This window comes from Silene latifolia, chromosome 10, assembly GCF_048544455.1.
Source record: "Silene latifolia isolate original U9 population chromosome 10, ASM4854445v1, whole genome shotgun sequence".
Taxonomy (NCBI): Eukaryota; Viridiplantae; Streptophyta; class Magnoliopsida; order Caryophyllales; family Caryophyllaceae; genus Silene; species Silene latifolia.
In genome coordinates, this window is record NC_133535.1 from 83,134,529 (window position 1) to 83,148,232 (window position 13,704).

General features: G+C 38.7%; 1 non-coding gene across 1 annotated transcript; it reads left to right on the forward strand.

The window, feature by feature from the left end:
- Positions 1–959: 959 nt before the first annotated feature.
- On the forward strand, positions 960–1,065 carry LOC141609768 (small nucleolar RNA R71). Its single transcript, XR_012527680.1, has one exon. It is a non-coding gene; the product is annotated as a small nucleolar RNA R71 (small nucleolar RNA).
- The last annotated feature ends 12,639 nt before the right edge of the window (positions 1,066–13,704 follow it).

The following is a 13,704-nucleotide window of genomic DNA, read 5'->3' on the forward strand; positions in this document are numbered from 1 at the left end:
GAGTCCTTTCTTCATATGTTTTCCTCGATCAACCCCCAGAAACTAGTCGATCGAGCACTTTCTTCGTTGTCAGCTCGTTTTCATCAACGGTAACTTGTTCATCAGCAGCAATACTCTTCCCTGGGTCTGAATTTGGTCCTTTGTAGGAATAACCGCTTCTCAGGTTAATTAAATTCACCGTCTCATGTGGATTCTTTTCCGATTGAGACGGCAAATGACCCGGTTTCCTCGTGGACTGGTTTGCGGCTAACTGAGCAACTTGAGTTTCAAGTGACTTGATGGATGCATCTTTCTGTTGGTCACTCAGTTGCCATTGTTTTGACAAAGACTGCAGCATCGTCTTCAAATCACCTATCTCACTTACCCCACCAGAAGATGATGCACCTTGATTGGGAGGAGGGAAGGAAGGAGGGTTTTAAAAGCCTTGTTGAGCCTTATGAGGAGGGACATATGGCTGCTGCTGCTGCGGTGAAGGAGTGGGATTGAGCACATTTTGACTTGTCTACCTCAGGTTGGGGTAGACTGGCCCTTGGTTATTATAATAGGAACCCCCTCCTTGCCTGTATTGTTGAAAAGCAAGGACTTGTTCCTTCTCTGTAAGACAGTCAATAGGAGTATGACCGTCGTTACTCCCACACCTCTCACATGTGACGGTGTCCTGTCTAGTAAGCAAATGAACCGTCTGCGGCTCCCCAGCAGATTCCAGCTCCAATCTATCAAAACGGGCATTCATGGCTTCCAGCTGGGCCACGACTGCCTTATCAACCGCGTGAACTGTTCGAATACCGTCCCGTGGGTTCCCATACTGAGCACAATGGTTCGCCATCTCCTCAATAATGGCCCATCCTTTATCATCATCAGTATTCTTTTGAAGTCTTCCGTTGGATGATGCGTCAAGTATAGCTCTGTGGTTATCGTACAGCCCATTGTAGAACTGATTGGACAGAAACCACGGATCAAAACCATGGTGAGGAAGAGACCTCACCAACCTCTTGAACCGACACCAAGCTTCATAGAAGGTCTCATCAGGTGCCTGCTTGAAACTAGTGATCTTTGCCTTCAGCTGATTGGTGCGCTGCAGAGGGAAATATCTCTTATAAAAAGCAAGAGCAAGGGTCTCCCAGTCTGTGATCCCTGCGGCCGTGCGGTCCAAGTCGGTCATCTACTCCCTGGCTGAGTCAGTCAAAGAAAAAGGAAACAGCACCTCCTTAATCTTGTCTTGAGTTACCCCCTTTGTGGCGGGGATAGTAGAACAGTAGTCCGTAAAGACCTCCATATGCTTCCTCGGGTCTTCACCTGCCACATCTCTAAAGAGATTTCTCTCCACCAGATTGATATAAGACGGACGCATGTCAAAAGTATTCCCATCCTCAGTCTGGAGATTAAAACCCTTGGGAATAGATGATGCTTTAGGCTCCGAATGACTTGCGATATTCGGCATCTTTACTGGTTGGTTTACAGAACTGAAATTTTCTTCTTCTAAAGACGGGTCTTCTGTAAATAGGAAATGCTGAAGCTCGGGTTCGAAAGTACTCAAGTCTTCCTTTCGTGATTCTCTTTGCAGACAGAGTCTTCTGTAAATAGGAAATGCTGAAGCTCGGGTTCGAAAGTACTAATTCCAACCTGTTTGACCTGGGCATACACAACACTGAAAGAAAATAAATAAGAACTGTCAAAAGGAATAAGAATTCCCTGAGACGGATAAAATAAACAAAACAAAAAACAGATAGGGCACTTGCCTCCCCGGCAACGGCGCCAAAATTTGACAGGGCAGTCGTATACCTATCAAAAATAACCAACTAAACTAACTATATAGCTAGGGAAGTCAGGTCGATCTCCACAGGGAGGCAAGATATCTGTAAAAGGTCCATCTATTTGGTCACAAATGGGGGGTTGTAATTTGGTTTCTAAATTAAATAAAGGCTTAAAGGAAAGAGTAGTAAAGAAGGAGAAGTAAAAGCAAGAAAATGTAATAAAGATGATCAATAAAGAAGGAACATGTCGGGATTTCGGTTCACTATGGTAGCCTAATGACTCAACTGCAAATAGTTTAGATGAATTACTGCGAGACGAATATTGAAAGGTCCTTCCGGTCCACTTTCTGTACTAGATTTCCACTAACTTAACTTTCGTCCTTGTCAGGGTAGTCTACTGTTCATAGCATGTCTATTTAGTCCAATCTTCCGATCCAGGAATAAATTTAACCAGATTAAAGGGTAACTTAGAAGCGTGCACTCAACTAAGTCAGTAAATACAATTAAATTGCCATGGGGACAGAATCTCACAAATAAGCCATCTAACCTATTCACTACATCATCACATTTCTACTATAGATCCCCTAATCCCAACATGAAATAATTTAGCTACTCATATTATTAATATGGTCAAGACTAATCATTATGAATGAACTAATGGCAAACATATTGAAATAATAATAAAATCTCATAAAAGAAATTAGGGCAGAAATTAAGATAACTAAACAAGAGAATTAAAGCAAACGAATAATAGATTAAGAATAAAGGAGAGTAAGAGATGACAATCGCGAGAATTCCAGAGTAAAGAACACAAGATCCAAGCAAAATAACCCCGGAAGCAAAAGTTACAGTGAAAGTTTAGGGAAAAGAGAAGAGAATAGAGTATAGCAGTCAAACGTAATTTAGAGATGTGTAAAACGTAATTAAAACCTAGTTATCGAAAGCTTAAATAGAAAACTAAGTCCATAAGCTAAAAATAAGTAACACGGGCTAATTAAGGCCCGTGAAACATCAAACCATTCGATCGAGCAGTTTGAAACAGCTCGATCGAGGACTTCTGCAGGTAAACTACTCGATCGACCAAAATTGTTACTCGATCGAGTAACTCTGATTTCCAGCATTGTCGATCGAGTAGGATAAACAACTCGATCGACCACCTCAGCCAATAAAACCACTCGATCGACTAATAAATGTCCTCGATCGAGTGTTCTTCCACTTAAACAGCTCCAACTCATATCCGACTGATTCGTAGACCACTCCTTCACGCATCCCAATGCAGTATCTCGCTCTGAAAATCCCGTCACCTCAAAATGCATGCAAAACAGGACGAAAATGGTACGATTCTACTACTTTCACGTTCATTCCTGCAAAATAGACAAGACGAACCAAAGTAGCCATTTCGGGGCATAAAGCAATATAAACAGTACAAAAGTAGATGGAAATACGTGCAAAAATAGGCTAAAAAGACTATGCAAAATGCACGTATCAAACCTCTCGCAACTGTGTCCCATCAACAAGATGTCACTATATCATGACAACAACGAAAACATACACAAATCTCTTCCATATCATACTCTACCCTTACTCCCAAACTAAAACTGGTAAGAAACATCAATAAATAAAACAACCATCTATATGTACAACCCGAAACTCACAGGAAGCAACATCAAACAAAACAACAATCTATGTATAACTGGTATGTACTTTCAAAACTCGAATCGTATTCATCCCGCCTACTCCACCACAACCGGTGACGGCATCGCAACACCGCCACCAACAGCCGCATAGCAGCGCGAAAATACCCGCATCACAACACGAAGTACCGTGCCCGGATCACCACCCGAGGCACAACAACCACATCGATAGACATCACAACCACATACAATTCCCATAAACACTGACTTAGTATAACTTTCCGGACAAGAAAACTTACTCAAAACTGCTTTACTAGATCCCAACACAACATATTATACGGAATAAACATACAAGAATCTCATGAATATCATTCATACCTTTTCACGGAATAAACATATATCATGAATACACATACAACTATAACTAGCCATGCCAGATCACCCAAACTATCATTTTTGAACATCATTCCATTAGGTTACCGTATCCAACATATATTACAGAACATTTAGATAACAACTTTATGACTATCACACCATACCACTTATCGTGAGGTCAGAACCTCACACAAACGTTTATACACATCATAGACCCATAATCACATCCAACTAGTCAATCCTGATCACGTAAGTTACCACTTGATAAAGGTTACCTCTCGCCCGAGCTTAACTCGTATGCTCCTCATAACATATTCTCCCATTCGCATACCATCACCTCCTGCAAAGTATAACCATACCATTAATATTCAGCTACTAGCACCCGTCTCATATAACCACATCTTATACTTCCTCTCAAATGTACATATCAATCCGGCCTCTACAAAATCAACCTCTTTAGAATTGCTATCCTTCTTATCTATCATCACCCTTAACCCCTAGTGACAACACCACAATACCCCCACTGCTCGTATAACAAACCTTTTACACTCATCTCTAAACATCACGGCTTCTTTCCTATCTTTGGTTAACATCCCAAATAACGAACATCTAATCCATCAATAAAATTTACCTCAACACTATTCCCAATTCCATCCTTAATTGCATCGTCACCCAACTCACCACCAAGATCTCATATCGTGTAAATTCTTTACCTGATTTCTTATTTTTCTTAATTTCCCGAAACTCATGACTAATCATATTGTCCTAAAACTCCTATATAACCATTTACTAACATCCTCATGATAATATCATACATCTGGACGATTCATGACTTCTATATCACATAACTCCGATCGACATCTTTCTCGGTTTACTTTTATCTTTCTTATCTCTTTACACTCAACAATTCCAATTAATGATTCGACTCCTTATTTCTTCTACCTAACTCTTTAGTGCTCCGGTTACCTTCTCATTGCTCCAAAACTCAAATCCCATTGTTTCATATCAGTATCATCTCACTCTTTCTTACTATGGATCTTCTCTTATCATGCTATAACTCACACTTATCACCAATCAGTCGAGACCATCTCATGCCATCACTCACACTCATCACACATCACCCTTTTTTTAGAATCCCAAACCTCATTTCATAACGTTACTTTCCCAAGGAAATCACACATTAGTTTCACCTGTTGATAATGCAAATTCCCAAACTCACTCACTATCTGCAAATCCACGTCGCGACATGTCTCCATTAAGTTCACTATATACCACTCTTCTCAATCCCTCTAAAACGACCTTTGACTACATATATTCCTAACCCACACGATTCCTAACCATCTCCCTCCATAATTATTTACACATCTCAAGTTGCCACTATCCACATCCTTCCTTTCAATCTTTTCATTCTCACGTTCCTAAGACTCACATCATCCCTTGCCCATATTCACTTACTTTTACATTACTCAACACACAATCATATCACTCATCTCTTCTCACAAAATATGCTCCATACCTTAATAAGCCTTACCCATCTTCCTTTCATTTTCCACTACCTACCACAACCGCATATAACTCATGTCTTCCCCACCAAACTCATACTCACCACAGGTGCCACTCCTTACATCATAAATTGGGTAACTTACGCATTAAGACCAACACATACGTAAAACAATGCATAAGGAAGCAAAAGAACATCTTTCAATTAAACATAATAGGCAACGAAGTCAAAAGATAAGCATATGACCCAAAACAAGGGTTACTAGATCGAGTACAGGTCACTCAATCGAGTGAATGACTTACTCGATCGAGTAGGTGAAGGTCAGAGACACGTAAAACAAATTACCAGAGCTACTCGATCGAGTAAGGGTTACTCGATCGAGTAATAAGATGTGCACTCGATCGAGTGAGGGCCACTCGATCGAGTACCCTACGCATTTCTCAGCACAGTCCAATTTTCGTAAAACGGTCATAACTCACTCGTTTCTTGGTCATTTTCGGCGTGTGACCTATCGTTAGAATCGTAAAAGAACAAGCTACCACTCCAATTAGAATCACATCAAAATCATTTATGAATCTCAAGTTATAACAGTTTAAAGACAACCTCTCTATAAACAGACAACATAACTATTTGATTTTCTCTTTCAAACAACTTAAACATCAACAAGGTGAACAAAAGCGACTCGATACTTGTAAAACCACCATCCCTAACCACATATTACTACCTAACAAAAACCAAACAATAACATCTATCATGCTCATATAACATTCAACTTATCAATCAGGTACTACCCGCATGCTTTAACTTTATAAACTTTCGTAAAACAACACATACTTATACATTACAAATTCTATTCCCATGTTACTAATACAACTCTATTACAACTCCCCTTCGTCACGTAAACATATTCTTAATTACGAAATTCATATTCTCATGCAATTGTCACTCTATCTTTTCCAATTAATTCATCCAACATGTGCATATGAAACAACAGTAAACAAATATATAACTTCATTATATGACTTTACGCAAACACAATATACGTATACGACACAACATTCCTATTCACATGTTCCTTATTATGCTACATCATAAATCATCCATCATGTCATTCATATATCCAACCAACAACATATATAATCATATCATCATCTTCCTTCACTACACATCTCTTATCGTCCACATACATGCATCCACCGATTCATACAACTCATTACTATATGAATACATAGCACACAAGGTAAACACATAGCGATCCCGACTCACATCCCATGGTGACCGGTTCAAAATTGTAGGGCGAATTCGCGACTTTAGGACGTCTCCCAAGTCTTTGCAGTAGCTCCTACAATTCCTACCCGGGTTCATTTTAGTTTGACTCCCTATGTTCATTAGGTTCATTGGTTATAGGTTTCAGGATCGTCGCTCTGATACCACTTTGTGACACCCCCATACTCCAAGTTCCTTACCAGGACCACCTAAGGTATGAGAACGCCACCATCTCGGTTACCCGAGGCAATGATAATCAAATAGACAATAACGAAACGTACTTTAATAGTAGATAAGTTTAAGTGATACAAGCCAAACTCCAAAAACTATAAAAGGGAAATACAAGGTTCTCAAAACTGTCAACTACTAAACAACTACAAAATGTTCGACACAGCGGAAGACTTCTAAACTGCAACGTGACGACTCATCCCAGCTATCCCATGCGCATCGTCTCATACCTGATCAATAACTGCTCACCACCCCCGAATGGATCACCACATTTTTGGAAACATTTAAACGGGGTCAGTACTAATTACATAAAACAAAGCCACAACGAACAAGTGCATAAACAACTCAACAACACAATAATTCTCCAGTCTCCATAACCAATCTCCACACAACTGACTACACACTAGAGTGTGTAGTCCTGCCAGAGTACCCATCGCAACAAGTACTCCACACCGCCAGTGGGGGACCGCAGCCGTACTCACCAAATCCCCGCTCATCACCACTGAGCGATAAACCCAAGTTTCCTTAATGTGCACATCCCCTCTTGTGGCGGGTTCCACAGAGGGAGAACCAATGGCGTGAAGCCACTCCCGCAAGTGACTCCACTCAACCAGGGACGCTCCCCGAAGATCACAGACAGATACAAACCAATCAACAGTATGAAAACAACAACCGTCTAACAACTCAACAATATAATCAATCTTTAATCACAACAACCATCACCATACATTATGTAACTAATACTGAATAGGGAAACCCGACCTGGAACAGCAGTCACCAAGATCGTCACAATCAGCTAATCAACATCGTCCTTCACTGAAATTACTTCCTATCAAACATACAATCATACAATCACAATCTAACATCAACAATACTCCCCCAAAACCCCCAAATTACCCAATTATGGTTTCAACCAACCTTAACAAAACATTATAAAAATTATATAAAAAGCTTACCCTCGACACAAGGATCACAACGGCGTAAAGAACAAAATGATCCGACACTCCTAGCCTTGGGAATTTGCTTACAATGCGAGGAACACACTTACGTAACTTCTTTTCTTCTCAAAAGGGGTTTTTAGAACGATAAAAGAGATTAAGAAAGATGACGGAGGCTTTATATACTAATCCTGCATTATTAACAAAACCCGTCAAAATCACCCGTAAAACACACTTACTCGATCGAGTAAGTGACATACTCGATAGAGTGCCCCTTACTCGATCGAGTGTCACACGTACTCGATCGAGTACCCATCAGGTAGACTACTATTTTGCGTAAAAACATACTTACTCGACAGAGTAAGCCCCACTCGATAGAGTACCCATAGACATAGAAAACCGTAGTATTACAGTGTCACAATTTGGGTTGAGGTAGGAGATAAACTAAACTAATCAACAAGATGAATAAAAACAAAGTAAAGCAAATAGAGGGGTTGTAAACAATTGATTAAAGGCACTAGGGTATCATGGGTTTATAGGGGATTCATGGTTATTGATCATACAAACATGTTCTCAACTAGATGCAAGCACTTATTGTTGTGATGAGATCGAGTTAGTGTATATCTTACAATCCTTAAGAAGGTTTCGGTCCCGGAGCCGAATCGATTAGATTGTACAACACCTACAAAGTCGACTTAATCCTTCCTATTCAACTATATGCATGGTCTAATGAGGCTCGAGTGTGTTTATAAGCTTACAAGCCTCATTGAAGAGATAGGTGATGGATCAAAAAATGCAAAGATTCATAGGCTCGCATTTCATTAAACATAACATGTGCATAAGTTGAAATCACAACAAGCAAGCAAATTAATTATGAAAACATATTAGATTAAGCATCGATCAATCCCCATGTTTGTTTCCCCTAATTCCCCATTAACCCTAGCTAAGGAAACTACTCACTCATGATCAAGTTTAGCATGCTAATAAGGTTGTCAATCATACTAACAAAGCAAAACATGATGAATAAATGAAAGTGATTAATAATAATTAAACAAGATTAAGAAGGAATTATACCTATGGAGATGATCCAAAATAATAAAGCAAAGAATAATAGAAGTACTTGATGTTTGATGGAAGGTTGTCAATCCTCCAAATAAACCTAAATAATCTTCTAATTACCCAAAATAAAGGAAGAACAATAGAGACATTAAGGAAAGATTAAGATGTGATTAATATTGAGAAATGTATTACAACTAAATTAAGACTAATTTGAGAGTATTAAGATGAGATTAAGAGAGGATTACAACTTGATTAAGAGATGGTTAAGAGGTGATTCTAATCTAGGTAGTACAAAGGGGTATTTATACTAAAGATTAGGTACAAGGTTTAGGGTTACTAAGGGCTTAAATGACTATTAAGACCCTAAGAAAAGTTGAGGAAATGCTACTCCCGAGGGAAATGAGCGGATCCTCCTTGCTAGTCCTGCCTCGGTCCGCTTGTCCCGTGGTATGGCACAGGCTATTCTGCCTTGTGATCCGCTCGGATCCTGGGAAAGACGCTCGGATCCTGGAACTGCAAGTCGCTCGTCCTGGGAACAAGATGCTCAGATCCTGGTGCTCTGAGCTGCTCGGATCGTGCTCGATCCGCTCGGTTTCCTGGACAGAGTGCTTCTCTTCTTTTGTTCCTTAACAATCCGCAAGGATCATGTCGGGGATGCAAGGATCCTTTCATCATTGCCCATTTCACTTTATTATCTACTTAGGCCTCTAGTGTTGGTCTTCTATTTGATGCTTGGTCATTGAATGCGATCCATTTAGCTCCATTTCGCCTCATAAATGCAAGGTTAGAAATCCTTTCCTACCAAGGAGACAAAACCTAAAAGAATATGCAAAATGGGAAACTAAAGATAGTAAATGACCCAAATAAGTGCTATAAAGCATAGGAACGAGGTTAATTTGGAGACTAAATGTGCTCAAATATAAGTCACATCACCTACTCGATCGAGTTACATCCACTCGATCGAGTCACTCAACTACTCGATCGAGTGCCCCCCACTCGATCGAGTCATGCTGACTCGTATACTACCCGCATGCGTATCTTAACACTTCCAACCACTATGTTTATATATAAAACAACAACGACAACATAACACTTTGTATATATATATATATATATATATATATATATATATATATATATATATATATATATATATATATATATATATATATATATATATATATCACGTGCTACTCCACGTGTTTCTAACAATGCCACGTTATAAAACATTCGCCATACAATTTCACTATCTAACCAACATACATACATACACTATTATCATCATTCACCTCAACACCTCCTATCCTCCACATGAATTCATCCACCAATTCACACAACACATTACTATATAGATATACAACACACAAGATAAACACATAACGATCCCGACACCCACAGTTCATAGTGACCGGTTCAAAGTTGTAGGGCGAGATCGCGACTTTAGGACGTCTCCCAAGGCTTTGCATTAGCTCCTAACAACCCCTACCCAGGTTCATTTTAGTTTGACTCCTTATGTTCACTAGGTTCATTAGTTAGAGGTTTCAAGATCGTCGTTCTGATACCACTTTGTAACACCCCCATACTCCAAGTGCCTTACCAGGACCACTTAAGGCATGGAAGTGCTACCATCTCGGTTACCCGAGACAATGATAATCAAATGGACCATAAAGAAACGTACTTTAATAATAAAGTTTAAAGCGATACAAACCAAATCCAAAACTGATAAAATGAAATACAAATGTTCTCAAAATGCCCACCCAACTAAACCACTAAGAGAATGTTCGACACAGCGGAAGACTTCTAAAACAGCACCGTGATGACTCAACCCAGCTATCCCATGCGCATCACTCATACCTGCTCAATAACTGATCACCATCCCCGAATGGTTCACCACAGTTTGTAAAACAATTAAACGGAGCCAGTATTGATTACACAAAACAAACAGCTGCAATAAAACAACAATACAAGTCAATCAAATCCACCAACTCCGTCACATCACCACACACCTGACTACATACTAAAGTGTGTAGTCCTGCCAGAATACTCATCGCAACAAGTATTCCACACCACCAGTGGGGGACCGCAGCCGTTTCCACCTAAGCCCCGCTCATCTCATCCGAGCGATAAACCCATGTTCCATAATGTGCACATCCCTTCTGTGGCGGGTTCCACAGAAGGCGAATCAAGGGCGTGAAGCCACTCCCGCAAGTGACTCCACTAAGCCGAGGACGCACCTCGCAAACCACGGACATTTGTACAATAATCACATTACACTACCAACAATCACCAATTTCAATATGATATACAACAACAACAACAACAACAACAACAACAACAACAACAACAACAACAACAACAACAACAACAACAACAACAACAACAACAACAACAACAACAACAACAACAACAACAACAACAAAAAACAATCACCAACACATTATGTAATCAATACTGAGTAGGAAAACCCTACCTGGAATAGCAATCACCAAAGACGATCTAGCAGCTAATCAGAATCTCTCCTCTACGAATCCTCCTCCTATAACATGCACACATACAATTACCAACTACACATCACAAAACACCTAAAACCCCCAAACATTACCCAATTAGGGTTTTAATGAAACTCAAACAAACGCTATAAAAATTATACAAGGAACTTACCCTTGACACGACGATCACAACGGTATAACGAACAAGATGATCCGACGAACCTAGCCCCGGGGATTTGCCAATAACGCGAGAGATGCGAACAACGTAACTTCTAATCTCTCTTGAAAGGTTTTAGAATGTTGAAAAGTGTGTAAGAAAATAATGACGGAAGCTTTTATATTAATCTCGCGTTATTAACAAAACCCGTCTAAACAAACCCGTAAAACACACTTACTCGATCGAGTAAGTGACTTACTCGATCGAGTGCCGCTTACTCGATCGAGTCTCCAACTTACTCGATCGAGTACCCTAGAGGCAGACTACTGTTTTGCGTCAAAAGCTACTTAATCGACAGAGTAAGCCCTACTCGATAGAGTACCCATAGACATAGAAAATCGTAGTATTACAGTATGTTAATCGTCTATTAATTTCTATTATCACCTATTTGACCATATTTTGAGCCTTCTAATTTATTTTTGTCAGTTTTAATTTATTTTCCGAACTTCTTTCATTTCTTTTCCTTTTATTTCTTATTTCTATTTCTTTCCAAGTTTCTTTTTATATTATTATTTTTTCTAATTTCCTAATTCGATTAATTTTCTTATTTCAATTTATTTCATTTCTTTTATTTCTTTTCAAATCAATTATTTTGGCATTTATATGATGTACATCTATCATGTATATCTTGTATTATATTTTATTTTCTTGTCTTTCACATGTAATCAATTCTAAATCTCAATTTCGACATAATTGTTTGCTAAATTACGTATTCACCGACATAGTTCAATCTCACATGCTAGGATTAACTGTGGATGTTGCATTGCATGCATATAACCGACAACATATCAAATACAAATAACTTCCCTATTCATTAGTAGAGGCCGCTATCGAGGCGGGCGGGATTAGGTGTTCAAATAAAGAGCTTCCTAATACGCACCCTCACTCATTACTCCAGATCTTTTTGAACATCCATGTTCATTGGTATCCACGAGAGTCATTCTAGACATAGAATGCTAAGGATAACGAGTTCTTAGTGTTCATGTCTCTACTTTGTGTCTTGACATGGCACGAGGTATTTGAAAAGTTCCAATTTCCCATAAAAAGTGGTGGCGACTCCACAAATGCACGCCTATTCAAGCGTTTCCGCGCGCGCCGCGGGTGGCCCATGTCCACAATTCTAAAAGTAACTAACCTAATGAAAATATAAATAAATGACTAAAGAACATATAAGAAACTGGAAATAAACAAGTAATTCAGGGAGTTAGGGGTACTGGGGGTGTCATGTAGTCAAGTCTCGGTCTAAGAAAAGGGAAATATATCATTAATTAGCATTCTTTCAAACAACCAATTAGCACATTAAGTAAGGTTATTATTGTCGATTAGGGTCTTAAATTAGCATTCTTTCAAACTACCAATTAAATACTCGATTAATACATTAACTCATTATCGTGACATTAACTTAACAATCATAGTCAAGTAATTAAACTAATCAAACCTCGGATTTCTCGTCGGCTTAATTAAGTACACTAATTATCATTAGTTTCACAAGACTAATAACCAACAATAATCAAACCAAACACCATTTAAACAATTACCTAATTCAAGACTTAAACTTTTCAACACTAACCCCCGAACCCTAACTATTAAACTACTCTAACATGATAAAATTAACACTAACGAGAATAATCACTAACAATAAACATGAAATAAACATAATTAGAATAACAACGATTCAAACTTTAAATAAATTACCAACAAAAATTAACAAGAACATGAAATTGAAATAAATGACATAAAAGAGAAAGGATAAGAAATTATACCAACTTTGGATGAAATTGAATATGGAAATGATAGATCTTGAAGGATGGTTACAAAAGATTAAAACTTGAGCTAATTTACTACTCCCTCCGGTCAATTGTTGTCCTTTGGTATTGGCACAAAGACCAAGGAAAGAGGAAGGGGTCAATTACTAAATGACAAGTGGAACAAATTGAGTAGGAAGGGGCGAATTCCTAAATGACAAATTGTTCATCAAGTTCATTTTTAAAATAGAAAGGACAACAACTCACTGAGACGCCTCAATATGGAAAATGACAACAAATGGCCGGGACAGAGGGAGTATTAATTTCTACCCTAAAATAATGAGATGAGGAAATAATAGTATTTTATTTTCTAACTACTGCTCTACTCAAAGCTAATGTTTTGTTGTTTCTAAAAAGTGGTTGCATCTAATTTTTTTTTTTTTTTTTGATTAGGTAAGAAAACTAGGTTGATCCTCTAGGTTAGGACCAACCTATCTT